The following is a 23019-nucleotide window of genomic DNA, read 5'->3' as shown; positions in this document are numbered from 1 at the left end:
GCAGAAAAGCTGCCAGTTTTCACTGTATTGAAAAGAATGTGGATGCAGAATGAGGTGATGTTGGAGTCCTGACCTGATAAAGTGGACTACACACTGTGGGACGGGGTGCATTCTTTGCATGCTCTGCTAATCAATCAATCAATCAATCAATCAATCAATCAATCTCCGCCGCCGTAAAACCCAGCACCCTCGCAAAAGCACTTCAGGGAGAAACGTTGTAATTCAGCCATGTAGGAAAGTAGGGAGAGCCTTCAGAAACATGATTCCCCACCTGCAGTTTCCAATGGTACTGCATCCCAGGACCCTTCTGCTTTATCCCCACCATATTTTATGGAATGCAGAACAGACATAATTAGGTATTTTAAATTACGTAAGTAAGTACTTAAAATTACGTTTGCTCAGAAATAATGAAAATCCCGCAGTTTAAAAATCCCCTTGAAACATATCCTGGAGGCCAGTGGAAGATGGATCAGTTAATGTGAAAGTGAATTCACTCCTTCAAGATGCGAATTTCAGCTGCCACAGGATTAATTCCTCACAGTTATTAGGAGCTATTTACCTAAAGACACAGGCAACGATGATTCACCAGGAGATGAATAAGAATGATTTCACACAAGTCTTTTTTTTATCACTGGATGGTGGCAAGATCAAATGATCTTGGATGTGTGAATGAGCCACACAAATGAAGTCCCACAAACACCAGACATTACCTTAAACAGTATTGTTTTCAATTGAATTGATTCACCTCTCTAACTGAGTGAGTCGTCCAGCAACTAACGTACATGAATGAATTCACTTTATTCTGAATAGCGTAATAAATTATTCGGGTCATCTAGTGATTCTTGCAGTCGCCACAAGAACAATCTGCAGTGTAACTCCTGAAAGAAGAAGGCTAAAATGCTGCTCTGAGCAAAAATGTCGGTTTCAGCATTGCTGCTTACCTTGTCACCCTGTAGTTCCAGGATGACTGACCAATACAGCCATAGAAAATGCTATGGAATACAGCTGGGGAGGGGGCCGCGCTTGGGGAGGAAGGCACGTTTGCCTTACAGGCAAACGTGCGTCTTTTAGGAAACAAGGGGAAACAGTCTGGAACAGTCTCTCCAACGCTTATCCAAATCCTCACAGCCCCGGGATAATTCCCTTTTCAAGGAAAAAAACAAGGGAAAGGGTCCAAGCAGAGACCTTGAAACCATGGGGAGGAAGAGTCAGTTTTGTCCCCAAAACATTGGGAAGGGAGGGGTGGTAGTTTGGTGTAATGCCAAAGCCACAGGTGAGTAATTATTGTGCTGTACCAGGGATATCTCATTAGCTTAGGTAAATACAAACTGGAATATAAGGGATTTGGAAAGAATGTCTGCCGTGAGAGATACCAAAGAGTAATTTGGAGGCTGTTGCTTCAGCAAACGAGTGCCAATTTTGGTGGTAAATATGTTCAGCCTGGAAGCTGGATCAAGGCACCTCTACTAAAAGAAGGCTATACAGAGGTGTGTCGTGGGGATCATTCCCTGGGTAGATTACTACCGTCAATAGTTAGTGGAAAAACAGCTCCTTGTTTGGACTTGGCTACTCCAAGCCATTCTACCATTTCCAGCATTTGTGACAGACATGTAAGCTTGATGCTTTGAGACCAAAGTCTTGGATTTTGATGCAAGCTAACAAAGACGCACATTAACTGAGATACCATGGGATTTCGTCACAGTCTTGCTTGCAGTGTGTGTTTGTTTTCCCTTTACCATGCATGCAATATACGTCATGTAAACAAAGGCGGGGCCTCCAATTATAGACATTCAAGAGGAATGATGCCCTAGGGTCCCTCATGGAGAACCTACTCCTCCACTCCTAAAAATAAGGAGCAGCATCCAAACTACATTCCTCAGTAGTAGTAAGGTAAGGTAAAGTGCCGTCGAGTCGGCTTCTACTTCTGGCGACCACAGAGCCCCACGTTTGTCTTCGGTAGAATACAGAAGGAGTTTACCATTGCCATATCCCGCGCAGTATGAGATGATGCCTTTCAGCATCTTGCTATATCGCTGCTGCCCGATATAGGTGGGAAACATACCAGCGGGGATTCGAACCGGCAACCTCTGGATTCATAATCAAGTCATTTCCCCGCTGCGCCGTTAGGTGGCTCTCAATAGTAGTACTCAGGATTTATTCTATAGGACTAATTAGTAGCGGTTTACTCAGGAGTAATTTAGTCTGGCTGCTGCTCACTACTTGGAAGTCAGTCCCATCTCATTAACTAAGTTTTACTTCCAATAACCAAATGAGGTCTGGGATGTTAGAAAGGGTTGCTCACATATGTACACAGTTCATATGTGCATATTCATCACTTGACTACAAGTTTTAAAGCTTTGGTTTTAGAGTTTTCATAGTATTTTAAATTGTTTTAATTATGTTAATATTTTAATTGGTTTTATATTGTGAACCACCCAGGGACTTTTTCATATGGGGTGGTATATACATGTACTAAAATAAATAAATTAAATAAATAAGTGACTGCAATTCACCAAGTGATGTCTTGCCTGTGTGAATCAGTCAACACAGGTGATTATCATAGGGAGAATTTGCCTGTCTCCTGGTATCAATTCAACATGTAACTGTGAGGAAGCCCTTTGTGGCTAGCACCTGAATGTGTGAAGTCATTCCCTTGAAAAGCAATATGATTTTGGTAAAGGGCAAAAACTGCTTGTATCGTGGTTGATCCATAATAGCTCATTCACATATGCATCCATCACTTGAATGGGCCCAGGGAGAGAATGCCACTCATAGTGAATAGATAAAATAAAGAGATGTGTCATTTACTAGAAGCTCTATCATGCTTGTATATGGGGTATGATATTCAAAACAATCTCTCTCTCTCATATGTTAAAATGTTTATGTTAGTTAATCCCTTACAAATCTGGTTTCCAAACTGTTTGAAGTGGACTAACAACTTGTGAAACTAAGAGCTTCTAAATGAATTATGATAACATAGAATATGATCATTCAGCTCTTGGTGACCAGCAACTGAATGTGAATAACATTGTGTCTGAGGTAATATGAACATTCTGTGGGTCGTGTTTAATCAATAATGGTTCATTCACACATATACTGTAACTGGATGTTGCAGTCATCAAGTGATTAACACACATACCTGCACAGGTCCTCACTTTCATTTCTAGTTAGAAATGCATGACTTACATGGTTAGCTTACCTATCAGGAAAATGAAAATAGGGAGGCCTATGAGAATACTAATAATTTTTAAAAAGTTGACTGAAGGGCCTGGATCACTTAGCAAACTTTAGATAAGTGGATACTAGGATTAAGAAAAACACTGTCAGCATTAAATCCATGTTTAGAACAGGGTGGGGGGGGAACCAATTTACATCTCATTTTAGCTGGGAATTATAACGTTCCCATTTCTTTTCTAGAAGACTATAGTGAAATACAGCAACTGTAACTTAGATCTAGTTGTTATAAAGTGAAGCCACCACAAAGTAGTCAAAAGATCTAGCCAAATGTATGACAGATTTTATGTCTTATGATTTCTCCTTCAAAATAAATAGCATGATATGCATCTACAAAGGTGGAATCCTAGCATTTGGCTTAACTAGATTGTGAAATTCACTTAAAAAGTATAAAGTCTTATTATTTAGAGGACATTTGGATGAATCAAGTCAGATTTCTCACATTAATGCCATTTTTGTTTAAACAGTCAGTTGCTTAAGGCATACTGAGAATAAACATTTATTCCACTTACACATGAGCGTTGCCTCATAAACTGCCAAATCTAGCATGTGTTTGCAACCTCCCCACTCCAGCCACAGAAAAATAGTATTTTTACTCAATAAAATACACATATTTCTTGCAAATCTATGAAGAAAGTGCTTCAGCATCTGATTTCTAATCTAAAATGTTTTCTCAGTCAGTCATTTTTATTTCAGTCATTGACCAGAACTAAAATGTTTTCTATCATACCCTGATTCTACCTATTGGAATTAAAACTTCATTTTCATTTTCTACTTGGAAATAAAACTTAATTGAAACTAGTCCTTTTAAAAGACTGCTCTTTATGACCCTGTTGCAACAGGCAAAGATTTGGGAAAGATCCACCATCTGAGGGGAGTCCTATAGGATTGTTCTTTCCTAGAATTACTCGAAGGAAGGAAGGAAGGAAGGAAGGAAGGAAGGAAGTTGTGTATCATATTATGCAATAGGATACCATATCATCAGATATGATATGCTTGCATCATATATGATATTGTTATCATATATGATAACAACTGTTATGGGTGCACCTCCATTCTTAGGGAAAGGAGAACTTCCCTACTTCACAGAGGTCCTCCTCAAGCAGCTACATAGCATATGTCAACACCTGTGTTTCTCACAGCCCGATTTCTAACTAGAAATAAAAGTCAGGACCTGTTCAGGTATGTGTTAATACTTGGAAGTAAGTAAACTTCCAAGTGTGAATGAACTATTATTGATGTTTACTTCGTAGTAAGCCCCACTCACTTTAAGGGGCTCTCAAGTAAGTTTGGATGGCATTCTAAAAATGGTTGAAGACTGAGAGAAAATGCCTGTAGTTGGGAAAGCAGTGATTGAAGAGGCCTGGATGAACTCAGCAACTATGTCGCACTTTAGGGGAGGATTGATGAAATGCCTACTCAAGAACTGTAAAAAGGAAGGGAAACAGGTAAACCAATAACGTAAATAACCATATACGAATCTATTGTGGATTCATACTACCGCTGCAGCTGCTGATTGTTCTACTGATACTGGTATTAGTATTAGATACTGGTATTACTACTATTAATAACAGGAGCAACGCTAACAATTTATTCTATCAGATTGTCTTATTTATTAATAAGATGAAGTATGTTATCTGTGTCGGGGAACGTGTTGGGTAAGAACATAGTAGAACTGTCAACAGGAGATTGGAAGTGGTTGACAATTTCTTCCAACATGGTTTGCGTATGTTCAGATTTGTTCTTTTTAAATTAAAAGTTTGAACATTCAGCTTAACGCTCCCTAAACATATTTTTGGGAGTTGGCCAATAAAGGAGTGGGTTATTCACACGATCATGACCTTTGCGATTGTCTTTAAGGAGTCCACTCATAGGATTCCAGGCAAACTAAAATTATCTTGTATGTCTGGCTATAAATTCCCCCGGGGTTTATTGGATTCAGTTGGTTACAATTTGTAGAGTTGAGGGCAAGGAAGCCATTTGGATACATGGTTTTGAGTTCTACTTGTGCATGAACTTATTTGAAGTTTTCTTCCGGGCAGAATGGAGAAACTTCAAATGAAGAAACACCATCCCACCCCAAGCCTGTTATCTCTGCGGCAACCCGGGATGACTGATGCAGCCTCCACTGGACAGAATTCTCGCAGAAGGCCTCACCTCCAAGGGTAGGTAGAGTCCGATGCTGTTGGCGGAACAGGTCTGGTGCTAGCCATCACGTTTCATTACTTGATGATGGAAGTCCGAGTCAAAAAACCGGTGACATACCCCTCAAACATCCCGCGTCGACACTAGGGATATCCCTGATTAGAACCTGATAGAATCCTGTTCCTTTTTACTCTTTCAAAGTCCTTGGTCGTTATAATAATGATTTCCTATTTAACGTTTGTGCACCTTAACAAACGTTAACGTTAAGATCCTTTTGGTTCCTACATAGCAAGGAACCAGTGAAAACTGCTTTGCTCTCCAGACTCCAGTACAGGGAGAAGCAGAAGCCGCCATTGCCACAAAAATGGTCTCGATAGTATTGAGGCTCCATAATGGACTCTCTCTCTTTAGCAGGTGTAATCAAAAATCTCTTATTACAGAAGAGATAACAGTGGCACTAGGCAGAACACTTGTACCGCTTGGACATGAGGTGGGATAAACTAAAGGGACATGACATGGTCCAAGGCCAAGAATGGTGGTAACTCGTTTTGCAAAAAGTGACATGTAAAATAAAAATGAAGTGATCTATCTCCATTTCTGTCTTCATCTCTCAGGGCCCAAGCGTTTAAAACTTGCATATGAGGTCAATGCCTCACAAGAAAAATCACTTAAGTTTTGCAGCCCTGGATACATGGGTCGATGTGCAAGGAAGATCTTCATGCCATACAGTTAAACTTCCCCCAAAGCAATCTTCCAGTCCCTTACTTTTGAATACAGACTTCATTATTTTCTGTCCCACTGCTACAAGTGTTCTGCCTTTTGTCAGCAAAATGGTAACTTCCTTTAGTTTTCCTTTATGTAAAAAGCAACAATATTTCAATAACTTTCCCCTTGAATCAGTTATTTCTTGGGAGCGGAGGCAGCTTAAGTACTGCTAATGCTGTTCAAAGGAAACTTTGGTGACTGAAACGAATGTTTCTGTCTACAAAATAAAGGTACCAATGCAACTAAAGAGATCCCCCATAAGTATCTGAGAAGTTCCCTCTTCATTTAACTGAACTAATAACTCTCGCCAAACCTAGTAACCCATATCTCTCTCCCCAAAAGTGGCTGCTGCCCCCACTTTTAAGTGTGGTGTAGCTTCTCAAGGTCTCGTTCTGAATGTACTCCTGGAGAGAAACGAACGCCATCCCTCAAGTATGTCCAGAATGAATATAAACGGTTCAGCAACGCAGACAGAACACTTTCTTAAATCACAACGGCCATTAAGGATGCCACCCAGAACCAATAAAATCAGCTGGCGCTATGCCATTGGTTTCAGTAGGATGAGGATTTCAGGTCCTCGTATTCTTCTCCCTCCCTATCCAGTCAATTTCTTCCATATTACAAGCAAGGTTCACCTACGCGATGCCAAATTAACCAATATAAATATCTTGTTTATGTGCCTTGTTATCGAGTTTTGGGACAGAGGTTATGCAATATTATCACCCTGAAATAAACCAAAAATATCAACAAACCGAAAAATATCCCTTGAAATATCGAATTTGAATCGTGGTGTGAAAGTTGGATTCTGCAGATACAGGCTTGACTAAAGGGACGATGTAAGGAGACGCAGAATGATACTATATTGCATTTTTTGTTTGTTTGTTCTTTGTCTTAAAAATAACTTCACACAAACCCTAAAACTCGTTGGCAAACAGCACTATTCTCAAGTTGCCGAAGCATTTTGGGAAATTTACAACACAATTATTGCAAAGTACTAAGATCACTGCTGCTAACCTCTCAACCATATCGCACAAATATTGCCAAATTGAATCCCCCTATTATTTCTTGGAGGCAGCTGACTTGTGGGCATAGAGAGTGGAGTTAAAACTTCCTAATTTAAATGCCCCCCTCCAAATGCTTTGAAAAACCGTTTCTATGTTTACAAAAACCAAAAAGAGATGTCTGAGATAAGTCTCGATCTAGAGCTGGTTTCTTCCACCTACCCCACAAGCTTCTTTTCTTTTCTTTTCTTTCTTTCTTTTTTTGCAAATGTTGTTGGTACCAATGTCATTGAATAGTCGAAGTCTGGTATTGTTTCACTCTCAGCTATCTTCCTTATCCTACGCCCCCACCTCCACACACACACTTTCCCCATTAGATGATGATTACCTTACTGTCCTATATGCACAATTTAAAGGGAATTACCTATTACTTCAATTATTTGTTTCTTATCAACTGATGTTACACTACAAGGATTTGCATTGAAAAGACACAAAGAAGGAGCAAGTCATGGCACATTGCCAAATAAAAGAGTAATGTTCTGGTGAATTTAGCCTAAATAATTTACTGCTATATAAAAGTGGAAAAGTGGAAGGTGAACCCTTTGACCAATAAATCTCTTCTGCATGTGAAGCCCTTATCTTGTCCCCTCCAATATATTCCACACTAGGAAGCCATCATCACTGGCTGTGGTTTGTTATTTGTAAACCTTGATCTTCTGCACTCGGTGTCCTAAATATGGATAATTAGCATCAGTTTATCACGCCTCTGCATATTTTCTCTTCTCTCCAAACATGCATGCTTCTATTGGCTGCCATTCTGTCACAGAAGATTATGGAGACAGATTGCAGAGAATGAATGTGCTAAACGAGATTAGGAAGGAATAGAAATAGCAACTTGGCCAATAAATTCCTCGTGAGAGCCTTATCATACAATTACACGTTGACTTGTTTCACACTCTCCCAGCCTCTTAATCCAACGCCCCCACCAAGAATAAAATTTCACTAATTTCTGAATTACTGCATATCCTCATGACTTGTCACCGAGAATGGTTGGAAGAAGCAACACGGTCGAAAATAGAGCATCCAACTTCCAAAAGAGGTTGTGCGGGAGGCAGGGGGCGGGGAGCGGAACGGAAACTTTACTTGCAGGGGGAAAACATAAGGATGAAATCGTTTCTAGGAGCCGGATAGAACTGAAGCCTTTATACCGCTGCAGTGTCAAGGATTCTCCGAATTTTTTTCTTTATTTTTGTTTATTTTAAAAACAAGGTCTTTGTTTTTACTTCCAAACTTTAATACTTTGTTTCTTTCACCTCCTTTACACTACGACCCGCAAACCTATGAAACCAGAGAAATTGGATTTTTAAACATAAAATCGCCATTACAATTGCAGCTAAAGTTAACCTCTTTTACCTCCCATTAATTTCAGTGGGAAATATTTAAGAACATGCTTAAAACTCCCCTTGAAAGTAATAGGAAGCGGGTAACAAATAGGAAGCGTGCAACCTGCTCTCCTATAGGTTTACTCGGAAGTAAATCCTAGGTACTTTATTGGAACTTACTGCCGAGTAAGCAGCCATTTGCAGCCATTGTGGCTAATTGTGGATGGATCTTCAAAGGAAAGTCAGTTCAATTACTATCAATAGGCCTCCCTCCCCAAGTAAACATCTTTAGGACTAGGCTGCCGATAGGTTGTGGATTGGGACTTCCTGAAAGCTTAGCCTCCAAATACTGGAGTTAAGCTTCGTGGCATGATTAACTAGTTACAAAGAAAACTTTGCACAACTATTCTCCAGCGATTTCTACTGCATCTGTTTTACTGGATTCTTCTACATCCTTGAAAAGAGTGCATCGGGGAACAGATGAAAAGATAACGCCTCCACTGGGACAGTTTACAGGTGCAGCTAACGAGCCTTTGGGGGAAAGATACACGTGGTTTTATTCTTTATTTTGTAGGGGATAATTCCAAACGGAATGTCGAAGCAGATTTTCTATACAGTAATGAATGTGAGAAGGTGGATATCAAACCAAGAACCTTTGAAGAAGGAATAGGGTCTCCTGATTGTAAGGCCAAAGGCTGCTAGCCCAGGCACTTTGTCCTAGGAATCAGCTTCGTGACAACTGAACGAGGTTCTAACTAACTGCTTAAGCAGCAAGAAGTTTACAACCGCGGAAACTGCTCGCATAAAGTTCTACAATGATGATAGTTCACGATAGTGCCTGAATGTGAAGGTATTAAAACATAAAAGTTAAGAGGCAACCTCATCAGGGCTTTGATGCTCTCATGAAACAAGGCCCACTGATTGGCCTTTACTTAATTCAGTATTTACGGCGCTATCCAGCACACAGCTGAGCCGAAACCTTTGGGTTCAAACTGACATCAGTCCCATTGAAGGGAACAATATAGTGTCTTGAGCCCAAGACTGAAGCAGATTTAATGAGAACGTGAGATCCATTGGCTGGGTTCCAAAGGACCTCAGTTTTGGCCTTGTGTTTTTCCACCACCATCAACCCCCGCCCCCATGCCCCACTGCAAATCATTTTGGAAAGTGAAGGTAGCTGGTAGGTCAGCTGTTCAAAGAAAGTAAGTTTTAAATAAAACCAATGGGCGTGCCCAAACCCTAAAGCATGACTTCACATCTTTGGTCATCTAGCTGTTTTTGAACTATAACTCCCATCACTCCCAGCCACAGAGGTCAATAGTCAGAAATGATGGCAGCTGTAGTCCAACATATCCAGGAGGTCCCAATTTGTGTAGTCCTGCCCTAAAGGTACATGCCTAAAATAAATGATTATGGCAAAGGACGTTCCTTACAAGTAAAGCAGCCGGTGCCGGTCCAAGTCCTATTGAAATGTGGGACTTACTTCCCAGTAAACAACATGGATAGGATTGGGCTGGAAGTGTGTTTGTTTAGCTGTAGATCCTAAAAGTATATCAGTTTGTCTGAGTTGTGATCTGGCTCCCCAAAGATTTCCTCGTTTGTTTACTATGAAGCGGTTGTTTTAACTGTGGCTGAAATCATCTCCCCCCTATTAGGGGAGAAGTAGAAAGACAACCATCTTTATCTTTAACGGCAGCTCCAGAGGAACAGCAAGGGTGGCTCTGTAGCGGGCAAGGGTAGGCAAGCGCCCCCCTCAGACTAGTAGTTTGCCCCCCACCTGCCCACCATTTCTGTTTCAGAAATCTAACATGTGTTCACCCACCCAGAAACACACTCGCCGCTTCTGTGTCCCTCCTCAATTTTTTTTCTAGCACCTGCTACTGCAGATGAGATGATCTTCTCAATATTGACTGCAAATAGAAACGATGAGGTAATGGCCTGCACCATTTGGGTCCCTTATGATCCCATCATGAGATAACATGATATTAAGTGGATCAAGAAGTTACTATGTTCACTCCTAGAAATCTGTGGAATGAGCTACTTGTTCACTCCACTCAGGACAGAAACAATTCATTAATGAGGACCGCATCTGTCACATCCCCTTTTGAAGACCCCTAGCTCCTCCAAGGGAAGATGCTTTCCGTGGAATGCTGCACTATCCCCAAGCACCCATAGGCTAACGGCAACACTTTAGGGCGCACTTCTAGACCCTAATCATGGAGGAGAGAAGAATCTTATCTGGAGTTTTCTCTTTTACAAGAAATTCGTACTTGGCAAGAGCTGTTGACTCGGGTGCACGTTTCTAATCATATCCATCAGCAGCCCCCAGGCTCTAAACAATATATTTACTTGAAAGTGAGTCCCACTTTCCCATTGTGTTTAACTGCATGTGAATTGCACTCGATGCTTTATCCTACTTTAAAGGAGTGTTCTTTTTAAAAACAACAATATTTATCATTTGTTTCTACCACAGCTTAGCAGATGTTGGCTATTCCTGTTATTTTCAATTTCCCTGTCTTCCTTCTCTTTTCTCTGGACCGCCTTTCCCAAATGAATTGTTCTGCCGCGGTTCTGTGGAATGCTCTAGAATAAATAGGTTATGAATGTCATCTCTGCATTTTCTTTTTTAAAAAGGTCAAGATGTTTTCAAAGTTCTTTATAACGGAGGGCAGTCCAGTTCCTGGCTATCTTCCGCTACCAACGACAATAAAACCGTTTTACCCGTAGAGTTTAAGATGAGACCCAGAAGAGGAGCCTCCAAAGCCAGATAGATAGGTAGGTAGGTAGGTAGATCGATAGATCCACCCATCTATCTAACCAGCCCCCTGAGTTTTGCCATTAATCTGGGAACAAACTGCTAACCTCGGTGACTGGTATTTTCGCTTTTCTTTTCCCACTTTTCTTAGTGTGGGGAAAGCAGTAAAGCTTGTGTGGACTGATTGTGAGGGGCTCTGCTGGAATTTGGCAGCGCAAAGGCTTGGAGAGCAGCCCCATGCTGACTCCTATTCAGCGGGCCAGTTCTCCGCGAGCTTTGGAAGTTTCACTCAGCCGTGCACTCAATGGCTTCACAAAGCTGATTACAAGCTTCAGCGCATTCCTGAAGGAGCCAAAAGCGACGCAGGTGCAAACGAGCCGAGGGAGCCCCTTATCCCGGGCACAGAATGGGACAAGCTGGGAAAGGCTTGGACCACACAAATCCAAGGCTCACCAGGCAGCGGCCAGCCTGCCTTGGGAACGGGGGGTCATTAGCCGCTCCATTCAGCGGGGACCCAGCGAGTGCAGCAGCCGCACGTACCAGCACTGGGACAGCTCCCAGCAAGCCGAGCCTGGAAGCTGGGCGGCTGCGTGTGTGTGAGAGAGAGAGTGAAAGGCAGGGGAGGCGAGGGGGCAGCCCTACCGCGCACCCCCTCTCTCCCGCACACTTTGCCCCCTTAGTCGCCTGCTGCGGAGCTGCCTAACAAGGACCCCCGCCTCCACCCCCAGGCCCGACCCTGGCCAAATTCCTTCCCGATTGGCGGCTTCTCTCTGTCTGAAGCGACCCACATTCGAAGCACAGCTCTCCATCCCCCTGCCTCATCTAAAACTGTTTTCCTCGAGTGGAGATGTAATTCTTTCTTTCTTTTGCGTTGAACTTCCTTGACAGCAATTTGAGAGAGAGAGAGAGAGAGAGACGAAGAGGGAGGGAGGGAGGGATGACAAGAAGCCGAGGCTCCGTGTGTGCGCGCGCGCGCGCCTGTGTGCTGGCCCCTCCCCTCCTCCCACTCCCTTGAAGTCACACGAGCCGTCCAATAATTCCCAGCTAACCTCCGTGGGGGGAATAAATGGCGGGGAATTGTTTGCTGACACAATCAGAGCCGCTCCCCCACAGGGTTTGCCCTTTCCCCCCTTTGCCGGGGGAATGTGGGGGTGGACAGGAGTCCTGCAGTCACTGGGGTAGGGGGAGGTTCCTCTGAGACTCCTGGCTGAGCCAAATGGGAAAATCAGGGGGAGGGCAGTGGGAGTTCTTTGCCTCCCCTACATGCCCCCCATCTCGATATCTCGCTCCTTCCCTCCCTTAGCCCTTCCCTCCTCTGCCAGGAACAGGAGTGTATAATTAATTACGGTCTCCCCTCCAGTTAGCGGAGTGGGGAGCGGGGAAGGAAAGAATCAGGTTTTCCTATTGAAATCGGGCAAAGAACTCCTAAGCGGAAGTAGCCTCCTTCTGGATCCCCAAATTGTCCCGTCCCATCCCGGCTGCTCCCCTCCCGGGTACAGGCGCGCGCGCCACGTAGTCCTTATAGGAGCCTCTTAGGACAGGGCTTCCGTCCGGTGGCCACACGATCTGCCTTTTCCTTTCCTCGGGTTCCCAGCTGGCGATCAGCCACCTTTGGCTGCGCCTCTTTTCCGTGGTTCGGCATTTCGCCCTGTGGGAACCATCGGGTGGCTGGTAGCGCATATTAAAGCGATCTCCCTGCTTGCCGCCCTGTCCCTGCTCCAGGCTCTGCAGCCCCCTCTTACCCACCTCCCTTAAAATCCTCCAACTTCCCCCTTCTGTCCCCCACCCCACCCCGCCCTGCCACCAACTCCCCCCTTTGCATTCTCTTGTGCGGGTGTGTGTGTGTGGAGCGCGCAGGCACACACACACACACCCTGCGAACGGTTGCCTTGGCAGAAAAGGTGCAGCTTTCTGATGTTCTTTTGTCTGATAACTAATTCAAGTTAATGCGATCTTTATGTAAAGCTAACAGCGGATAATTGTCTATTTTCTCGCCAACAATCTCCATCACAATCACTTATCTAGAAACCTGCGGCTGTATTAATCGTTATATATTCCCGAGATAAGCGCCTCTCGAATGATCAGTAAACACTGGAGGGAAAATTAAACAAACCCCAGAGCCACTTCGGTTGCCTCGGTGTCTTTAACTCCGGGCTTTGGGGAAGCACCGAGCTGGGGAAGGCACTTTGCAGAGTTACGGTGAGAGCAGAAGGTGCGGAGCGGGCGGCCTACATTCAAGGAAGGCCTTCTTCCTGCAGCGTTTTTACTCGGAAGCAAGTCCCCCGACTTCAGGAGGGCTTAGGCCAAAGGAAGCACGATGCAAAGGATCCGATTCCCTCGTAAGCATCAGTACAGTAGGAAAACACGGGCAGCAGGTACTCTTTTCGTGCTCCTTTCTGCGTGTGTCTCCGCACAGGAGCTGGGAGCTCTTGGCTTCGGAGACCTGGCGCAGTTAATCCGCCTTTAAGTCGAGGCATCAAGGCGGCAATTGCACCCATACTTAGCGGAGAGTAAACACCGCCGAACACATCGAGGCTCCAGCTTCCACTTAAGCAGAGCGAGGACTTTCTCGGGGGAGGCGCGAGGAAGCGTTAGACATCCGAGGCCTCAGAGGAAAGTTCTGTGGCTTCCACCCCGGAGGAGCCACACACAGACCGCTGGTGCCATCGAAGCACACGGCGGGTAACTCCTTCCGAAACGAGGAAGAAGAACAATCGCTGACTTCTTCGGAAGGGAGTAAATGTGTGGGAAATGGAGCTGCTAGGAAACGGGCTGAAACCCGCAGCGGTTCCTCTCAGGGGCATAGTTAGGGGACCGGGGACCGGGTTTGCCCCTCTCCCCACCCTGTGGTCGCATGGAGTGAGGAAGAAATTAGGGAGGGCTGAGCTTTGAACCCATCCCCTCAATTACAGCGACACCCGGCCCGTTCCTCTCTGCATAGGCCCAACCGCCATCGATTCAATTGAGCCCTGGGATTCATTCCAGTCCTCAAGATAAAGTCCAATCGTGAGATTCAGTTCAAAGGAAGGCTACAGTCGAAGCATACTCACAGGAAGCAAGTTTAATCGATGCTGGTGGGACAAGAACCCAAACCCAGACATTCAACATCCTGGCATTAATGTGTGTTCAGGTGTTTGTGCAAATTGACTTTTTGTGGGTGAATGACTGTACCTGCATACTTTCATTTTAAACGTGAACCTGAGTATAGGTCCCTCAAATGTAGGGTGCAGGGAGGAAAAGAACTGCTGCTTTACCTGCGAAAAACAGGTTGAATCACCTTAGGTGTTTACTCTGGATCCAGATTGTAGTGTGTTGAACATAATGGGGCTGTCCACACGACCAGCCACACGGGCTGGCGGGAAGGCAGGGTTCAACCTACCTTCCCAACGATCCTTAAATTGCAGCCTGGGCAGTGGGGAAGCCTGTGCCCACATGACTAGCACTGCCGGGAGCAGATGGCTCTCCTCCACGCTGTTCCTGGCTGTGCTGGTAAGGGAACTGTCCCAGCCTCCCTGCAGCTCCTGTGCACCGACAGCTGCTGACACGCGATCTGGAGCCCGGGTTAAGAGGCGTTTGTGCCCTTCGCCTTTCCTAAGAGGCGGGTTTGGGCCTCAGAACCTCGGGATCTGCACGGATCCCAGCGGTTCTCAGCCCGGGCTTGGCTGCTCCCGAAAAATAACAGCCGCCGTGTGTGTGCAGGGCTTTGATTACAAACGCCTAAATAGGTTTAGAAAGACTGGGATGTGAGTGTGCCTTTGAGATTAGGATCCTGAGCACATTTACCTGGAGTATATCCGATGAGAATTAATAGGATTTCTGAGTAAATATACACGGGATAGGACTAGAAGACTCCAACCTTGTGCACACTTACTTGGGAGCCAGTCCCATTGAGATCAATGGATCTTACTTCTGAGTAAACTCAGGATCCAGCTAAAGGATTTGCACTTTAATCTCATCGGAATAGGGGTTAAAGCGGCTGAAATACATTCCAGCTGGGTTGTGGATCGGGTTTCCTGGACATAAGTGGGTACTGCTGTGTATGTTTTCTTTTTTTCTCCCCCAACCCCCACATTATTAGCAGATGATTGGTAATATTTACACTGAAGCGAGACTTGAATCCCAAAGAGAGAACTGCCGTGGGAATCTTCTTCGTTGTTCAGATCGGTTCTTTTAGGTGTAAAGAAATTATAGCAAATTGTACTGAAGATCCCTCGAGGGAAAACATCCCGGTATTGCAAAGATTTTGTCTTTCTGCGAAGAAGTCAAAACAAGAGTGTCAAACGACAACCCATTTTAGGGGGCGTGTGTGGAGGTATGCCACTGTACGCTTAACAGGGGTTTGTGCGCGCGCCTGCTAGCTAATTTGGGAAGGTAACTGGAAAAAGTTTCCAGTTAAGGGGGAGGGGCAACCCGGAGGCGGGGGTATTAATCCCTTTCACCCATGCATGTCTTCAGCAGTAGCTCAGCACTCCCCTTCAACTAAATGGAAGATATAAAGCTCGTATTTGTATGAACATCTATCTATCTATCTATCTATCTATCTATCTATCTATCTATCTATCTATCTATCTATCTATCTATCTATCTTTAATAGCGACTGCTATTTAAGGAAGATGAAAGAGGTGTGTGTATTCGGAATGCTGATCCCGGTCATGAATTAACCCTTGGCAGATTTTTTTTCGCAGGGTCCTCGAAAGTGGAAGATTTTAAAACTTGTCTCTTGGCAATTTCCCATCCCACGTATGTCGACACATTTTGATGTATTTACCCTCGTGAAAGATGCAATCGGAACACAAATCCGGTGCACTTTTGCTTGGCTGTCAAGTAAGCTTAGGCTCTCATCCAAAGCAGTGAGGGTTGCTTCCATCCTCTCTCCGTGGAACTTACTTCCGAGTAAATATGTATCGGACGGTCGGACTGAGCAGCTATGAGGCTTAGCTGACCTACACGAAAGTGCATATTTCACTCTAGTTTACCTCCAAGTTTAGGATGGGCTGCTACCGGTCTCTTTTATTTCAACAAACCGGGGCACGATGTCTTTGACTAGGAAGAGGCTCCTGGGATTTCCACATCATTTGCTCTCAGTCAGAAGCTGTAGGATTGCGTTCAAGTCAAGGGACTGGGCGAGGCTGGCGCCTCTTTCCATGTTAGCCCGACTTGGTAACTCAGCGCCATTAACTCACCAAGCAGCCTTAAGCAAGCCCAGCCCCCACCCATCCCAGCTGCAAGATGAGGAGACTAGTACCGTACTACCTTGCAAGGTTGTTGTAAGGATTATTGAGCGAATGGACGTGAAGTGCTTTGAACGTTTGCAACGGGCTGTCTCATAGCACGGATTTAGGACTGAGGGACCCATTGATTTCAGGCAGAGCTTTGCGCGGGCGGGGCGGGGATCGTGATGTGAGTATAATTCCCCTTGACGAAGACAGCCCAGGACCTGCTTCCCCTTTGCCTTGGCTTTGTCTCCCAGCCCTCATACTGATTCTAAACTCCGGCCGGGGCCGCCGCTGGTCGTTTCGGTTCCCCGCCCTGGCTCGGCTCGCTTTCCCAGGGGCGGCGGGCTTTGGCTTGCAGCTTGGGCGAATCATCCCACTTCATCTCTCACCTGAATCTTGTCATCTCGAAGTGATCTGGGAACAATGCTGGGTCCCTTGGACAGCCCAGGCTGGTCAATCAGGCAGAACAGACTATGCAAATGGAATGGAAAGGCGAAGCGGGGGAGAACACTGGCGCCCATTGTCTTGCGCATTTCAAAGGCAAGCCCAGCTGCAGCGGCGTTGCTGCCTCTGACCGGCGGTTGCTACACGAATGTCAGCAAGCATTGCAAAGGACCACGTCGGGGCGAAGACAACCTGCGCGCGCACGCCTAGAGCCTGAACAGACCGAGACATAGGAACATAGGAAGCTGCCATATACTGAGTCAGACCATTGGTCTATCTAGCTCAGTATTGTCTTCACAGACTGGCAGCGGCTTCTCCAAGGTTGCGGGCAGGAGTCTCTCTCAGCCCTATCTTGGAGATGCTGCCATGGAGGGAACTTGGGACCTAGATGCTCTTCCCAGAATGGCTCCATCCCCTGAGGGGAATATCTTGCAGTGCTCACACTTCTAGTCTCCCATTCATATGCAACCAGGGCAGACACTGCTTATCTAAGAGGACAAGTCATGCTTGCTACCACAAGACCAGCTCTTTTCGGAAAGGAGGAGAAGAGCCCCCAATTACCTGCTCCCAAGTCCTGGGCCCATTTTTAAAACTCGTCTTTGCGACCTGATAAGATTGACTTCGGTCTGTTCCCAAATAACTCATACGGCCCACACGCACCACAAAATGACCTTAGGGTGGTGGCTTTGTCTGGTCTGGAGGCAGTCCAGCTCCCACCGAGAGTCAACAGCACCAGCCACCAGGGGTGTGGCTACCACCGAACAAAGGAGGGACAACTGTCCTTGGGCCCCCAAGGAGAAGCAGAGGTGCACCTAGGTAGTTTTGGAGCCTGGATCGAAAGGCCTTTGGTGGAGGCCCCCTTCCCAAGTTAAGCATCATCTCCCTACACACATATGCAATATTTTTAACATGTGGGTTCTTGGGGGCACCAACCGCAACTGAACTCACAAGCATGGAAAAATAGAAAACAGGTCTATTTATGCAAATATGCATTAACAGAAACATTTCAATACACAACTTAACATATTCCCATCCCACATATTTCTTTCTCCACTCCTCCCTCTGTCACTAAAGCATCCGGCACAGGACATAATCACACTCAGCCATCCAGCACAGTGCAGACCAGCGGCGACCACACCACCCAGGAGAGACTAAAGAGGATTTGGGGGCCCCCAGGGGTGTGTGGGGAAGCCCTAGACTTCACCCTAAAGTCCACAGGTAAGAGCGCCACTGGGGAGGAGGGCCCACGGGCTGGATGACTGACAGGTCACAGCTTGCTGTTTGCTCTCCCCCTTGTGCCTCTCTGAAGAAGAAGGTGGGGATGGGGCAGTGGCACATCTTCATTTCTTGTCCATGGGCCCAGTCCAACCCTGCTATACCCCTGAACAGCACTATCCACTTTCAGAAGAGCAGCCCTTTTAGTTTGTGGCAGCAAAAAACCAACAAGGAATCTTGTGGCACCAGGAAGTCCATTGTGATACATACTTTTGTGGTCTATGGTCCACTTGATTAGCTGCACGCAGTGCTTGCCAGAATATCTGGACTGACACTAGGCTCAGAAAACCAGTACTGTGATGTACTTGATTTGTGGATTGAACTCTGTGAGCTTAAAGCAGGGACTCTCCAGCTAGCAAGCCAAATGTGAGATGATTCCCTCCAATTCCACACTCCCCCCGCCAATAATAATAATAATAATTATTATTATTATTATTAATATTTTTAAAAAGATTCCATCCAATTCCACACTGAAATGAGAATAATAAAGAATCCTGTGGCATAGATGTAGTGTGACTTAGATGTAGTGTAGCAAAAGCTTCTGTGGCTCAGAATAGTCTTAGACAGACAGACAGACAGACAAAGGAAGTGATTGCAAAGTGTGACCAGAAGACCCGGCTATGCAAGAACAAGCAGCTGTCATTAGGAAGAGTCACATGAAAGGGATTTTTGTTGTTATATTTCAGCATTGAAGGAGGAAAACCTTTTATTTTTGAAAGCTTAATGGTGCAATTTAGAAAGTAAACAGATTGTGCTTGCTTATTCTTTCTTTTCTTTTTTTCCCTTTAGGTGTCTCTGCTGACTCTCTCATCCTTCCCACTTTGGATCTCAGGTGCCTAAACTTGAAGCAAGTCTTTGGGGACAGAAACGGCTCTTCCTTTCTAGTACACCTCTGATTATTGGATGCTGGAGACAAACGATTCCCACAGTGAATTGTCAGCTTGTTTGTCAGCTTCATAGTGGGGATATCTGGCTGGAGCTTTTGGAGGGTGAAATGCTAGACTAGATAGTCTGATCTGATCAGGCAGTTCCTTTGTTCCAAGCAAGCTTGAGGACTAGCACTTTTCAGAAGTGAACCACTGGTTGACATTCACTGAAAGGATTCTACTTGATAGACTTAATCCTTGGTGAAGATCTCATCTTGTATCTTCTTGCAAGTATTATCAAGGAAGCCCCCTTCTTGCTGCTCCCTCAAGTTAACTTTCCCCCCACTATGCAGGAGCGAGATGCTTTCTTTAACTCTGCAAATTACATGGTGAAATGAATGCTAATCATGTCAGATTAGTGAAATCCTATTAAAATTAATTAATCTGGTAAAATTAAATTTCTTTACTTTCAGTAGCAGGCCTCTGCACCTTTAAGGAGGAAATAAAACAAAATCTGTAAACAAAATTAGCAGGCACAATTAAGTGCAAATGAGCTGTGCTTGATACTCAGATAGCCAGTGCTTCGTTTCTAAAATGAAGCAAGTTGCTCTGCTTGTAAGCCATGGCCTGATCTCAGACCTGGCTGGGAGCCCCACTCCCTAACCCCAGGCCAGTGCAACATGTTTGTGCTTTCTCAGTGGTGAAGGGACAACACTTTGTACCAGGAATGCCATTTAAGACTTCAGTGATGGGGTTGGAGAGAAGGGCAAGATTCAGCAAGCACATTCAAATACATGCAAGGTAAAACTGCAAAAAGCAGGTGTATTTGAAAGCATTTGTTGTGGTTATTTTCACAGCAAATGTTTTTAATCAATTTTATTCCTCATCATAATTAGGCTATTGTTATTAGGGCAAGCAGATAGGCACTTAAAAAAAACACCCCAGAAAACAACAGCAAAAAAGCAGTTTGCACTGTTGGCATGCAACATCAGCCCATTTCATCTATAAGAACCACCACATAGTGCACAGAACGTGTTCACTGAGCAGAGTTATAGATGCTCCTGAGATATGTTCATATATTGATCAGTGGACACAGCCACCCCTCCTTTCCTCCCTATATGGAGCTTCTTTTCCGTTTATGGGCAGAAACAGTGCTATTCTTGCTGACATCCAGGGCCAAGTCTTGGCACTATAAAGAAGCTCCTGGACCCAGCTTTGGTGAAGCCTGACTTACATCCTATGGCGGATTAACGTAGTAGCAACTGTAGCATTTGCTATGGACCCCATGTTTCCGAGGGCCCCACACGCCCGGCTTCCAACTGGGAATTAAAGTTAAAACTTTACCTGTTTTATTTGGTCCACGTTAGATAAAATATCCCTTTTCTGCTACATGTGCCTTTTAAGAGAAGGCCCAGCACAGCATCTGTCCAGTGGCTGTTGCTGGTGCCTACCACATTTTTCTTTTTAGAGTGTGAGCCCTTTGGAGACAGAGAATCATCTATCCACTCTTCATTTTTCTATGTAAACCACTTCGAGAATTTTGATTGAAAAACAGTATTAAAATGTTCACTGTTGTAGTAGTAAGTGTGAGTTTGTGGCTTGGTCTCCCACATTCCAAAATATAGCAAATGAAAAAACTGAATTACTTTACTATGCAAGTAAATAATTTATGTTTTAATATTTATATGCATTTTTAAAAAATTTAGGGCCCCTTTATAACATATGCTACAGGCCCTGCACTAGCTTAATCCGGCCCTGCTTACATTAAACCTTACAGTAAGAATACACACACACACACACACACACACACCCATTGTCTGAAGTTAAAAATATCACTTGTGGTATCATCTTTCCACTGTCTGCTTCTTTTTTAGTGGTGGTAAGTGAAAGTACATATACATGCAGTTTTATTTTCTTCTGTGGCCAGAGTTCACATCACACTATGGGACCCCTAAAACTTTCTGCTCTGGATCCTTAACTCCCTCCTGTTTCCATAGATGCTTCTTTACAAGGTCCATAAAGTTGTCTCCCAGGCCAGACCATTATCTTCTGCCCACCTTATACACACTCACACACAACACAGAACCTACTTGCAAAATCAGTACCCAGTTTGTCTGTGAGTGCCTGAGCCCATGCCAAGGCAGGAACCCTGAGGTTCACTTGGGGACTCAAACTGTGTAACAAAGATTTGAAGCTGGTTTGCCAAACCACGTGCTGTTTCCACTGAAGTGTGTGTTATGTATGAACCCAACCTTTCCATGAATTTCTGGTTCATTCCACCCCCTTTGGAATGTCTGTGGACCAATCAGGACCAATGTCTGTGAGGAAGAACAAGGCAGGATGGGATAGCATCCAGGGGCCTCACTGTGTGGCCTGGCCAGGGCATTAAAAAACGAACACCAAACTTTCAACAAAATGAGATATGTGATTGTTTGCTGCATCAACTTCAGATTCCCTCCATATCTTGGGCTTGGACCTTAAGTTCTGTGTTATGTGTGAAACCACCCTTAGATTACCACTTTTCTGGTGACTCCTACACATTTCCCCATCTCCCATTGCAATTTCTAGCCTGAAGTAAGTGGGGATGGGGCCATTGTTCAGTGGTATAGCATCTGCTTTGCCTACAGAAGGTCCCAGGTTCAATCTATAGTATCTCCAGGTAGAGGTGGGAAAGACTCTTGCCAGGGGCGTAGCAAGGTTGGAGTGTGCCCAGAGACAAGATTTTAAAATGCCCCCCCCCCCCCAAGTCCAGGGCCTCCACACACCCCAGGCCCCCAAGGATTTAAGTCTGATATTCCAAAATAAGTATGCTGCCTGCAAATACATTTCACTGAATACACACACACACATCACAATATATAGTGATATACATTGAGTACTATACATCTGTATTACTTTTAATGCCTAGGACACACTAGAAAGATGAATGATTAAAATGGGCCCCTCGCTGCAGATTAGCAAAGGAGACTTTCAACCATGCAGGGTGAACCTATGTTTGTTTTCTCAGAATTCTGAACAAATTCAGTCAAGTTTGATTCCAGGAGGTTTTTCACAGGAGGCTTTTAAAGCCCTTTAAGACATATCTCCTCTGGAATGGAGGTGCTGCATTCACATGTTGGCCAGATTGACCCTGAAGTCCCTGCAAGTTATTGGGGAGCAGTTCACACGCAAGAAAAATAAAATAAAAGCACCACACATGCTTCACAGTTCTCACTCAGACCTTCTGGGTTGCAAAACAACTTGAACATAAGTGCATTTATAAATGAATGAATGAATAAATAAAATTAATAAAATACTGTTTCTTCCAGAAGTTTTTGCAATTTTCTGCCATGAAACAAGCCACTTATAGGACTTTTTAGATAGTTTTTTTAAGTCAGCAAATTTTCCAAGCTGTTTCAAAATAAATATTCAGAGACTTCTCGGTCCCCCCCCCCATATCCAAGCCCTATGGCAAGCAGATCCCTATATATGGGGCGGGGGGGCGGGAAAGGTAACCACAAAAAGGAGTTCACACTCTACCTGGAAAATGCTGGTCTGGGTTAAGCAGGGCAGCAAGGGGTCTTCTGCTGCAGAGAACACTCTGGCTGCCTCCTCCTTCCTGGCTGGCTTGGGCCCTACTGGAGTTCAGGCCTCACTGCGGCCTACACGGAGGCCTCCGTGGAAGCCCCGCCCACCCGCCGATCAGCTGAGAGGCGGGAGAAAAGGAGCTCTTGGCAGCTGGGCTGCTGCTTCGATTGCGGGCCAGCAGAACAAGCAGGAGAGACGGCGAAGAGGGCAAGTGGCTGAGAGGCTATGGGGCTGGGCAGGGGGCAATGGGGAGTCACATGAGGTGCCTCTGGGGTGCCCCTCCAGGCAGTGGGGCCCCCAGACAACTGTCTCCCCTTGCCCTATCATTGTTACGCGCCTGACTCTTGCTGGAAACCTTCGAAAGCTACT

General features: G+C 45.0%; 1 long non-coding RNA gene across 1 annotated transcript in view; it reads left to right on the top strand.

The window, feature by feature from the left end:
- Positions 1-22861, top strand: part of LOC128349812 (uncharacterized) — a 49044-nt gene extending 26183 nt beyond the window's left edge. Inside the window, exons 2-3 of the long non-coding RNA XR_008319003.1 lie at positions 5277-5399; positions 19007-22861. This is a non-coding gene — a long non-coding RNA (uncharacterized LOC128349812). The remainder of the gene's footprint in view (positions 1-5276; positions 5400-19006) is intronic.
- The last annotated feature ends 158 nt before the right edge of the window (positions 22862-23019 follow it).

The sequence above is a fragment of the Hemicordylus capensis genome, chromosome 3 (genome assembly GCF_027244095.1).
Source record: "Hemicordylus capensis ecotype Gifberg chromosome 3, rHemCap1.1.pri, whole genome shotgun sequence".
Lineage (NCBI taxonomy): Eukaryota > Metazoa > Chordata > Lepidosauria > Squamata > Cordylidae > Hemicordylus > Hemicordylus capensis.
This window is presented reverse-complemented; position numbering and strand designations above follow the sequence as displayed.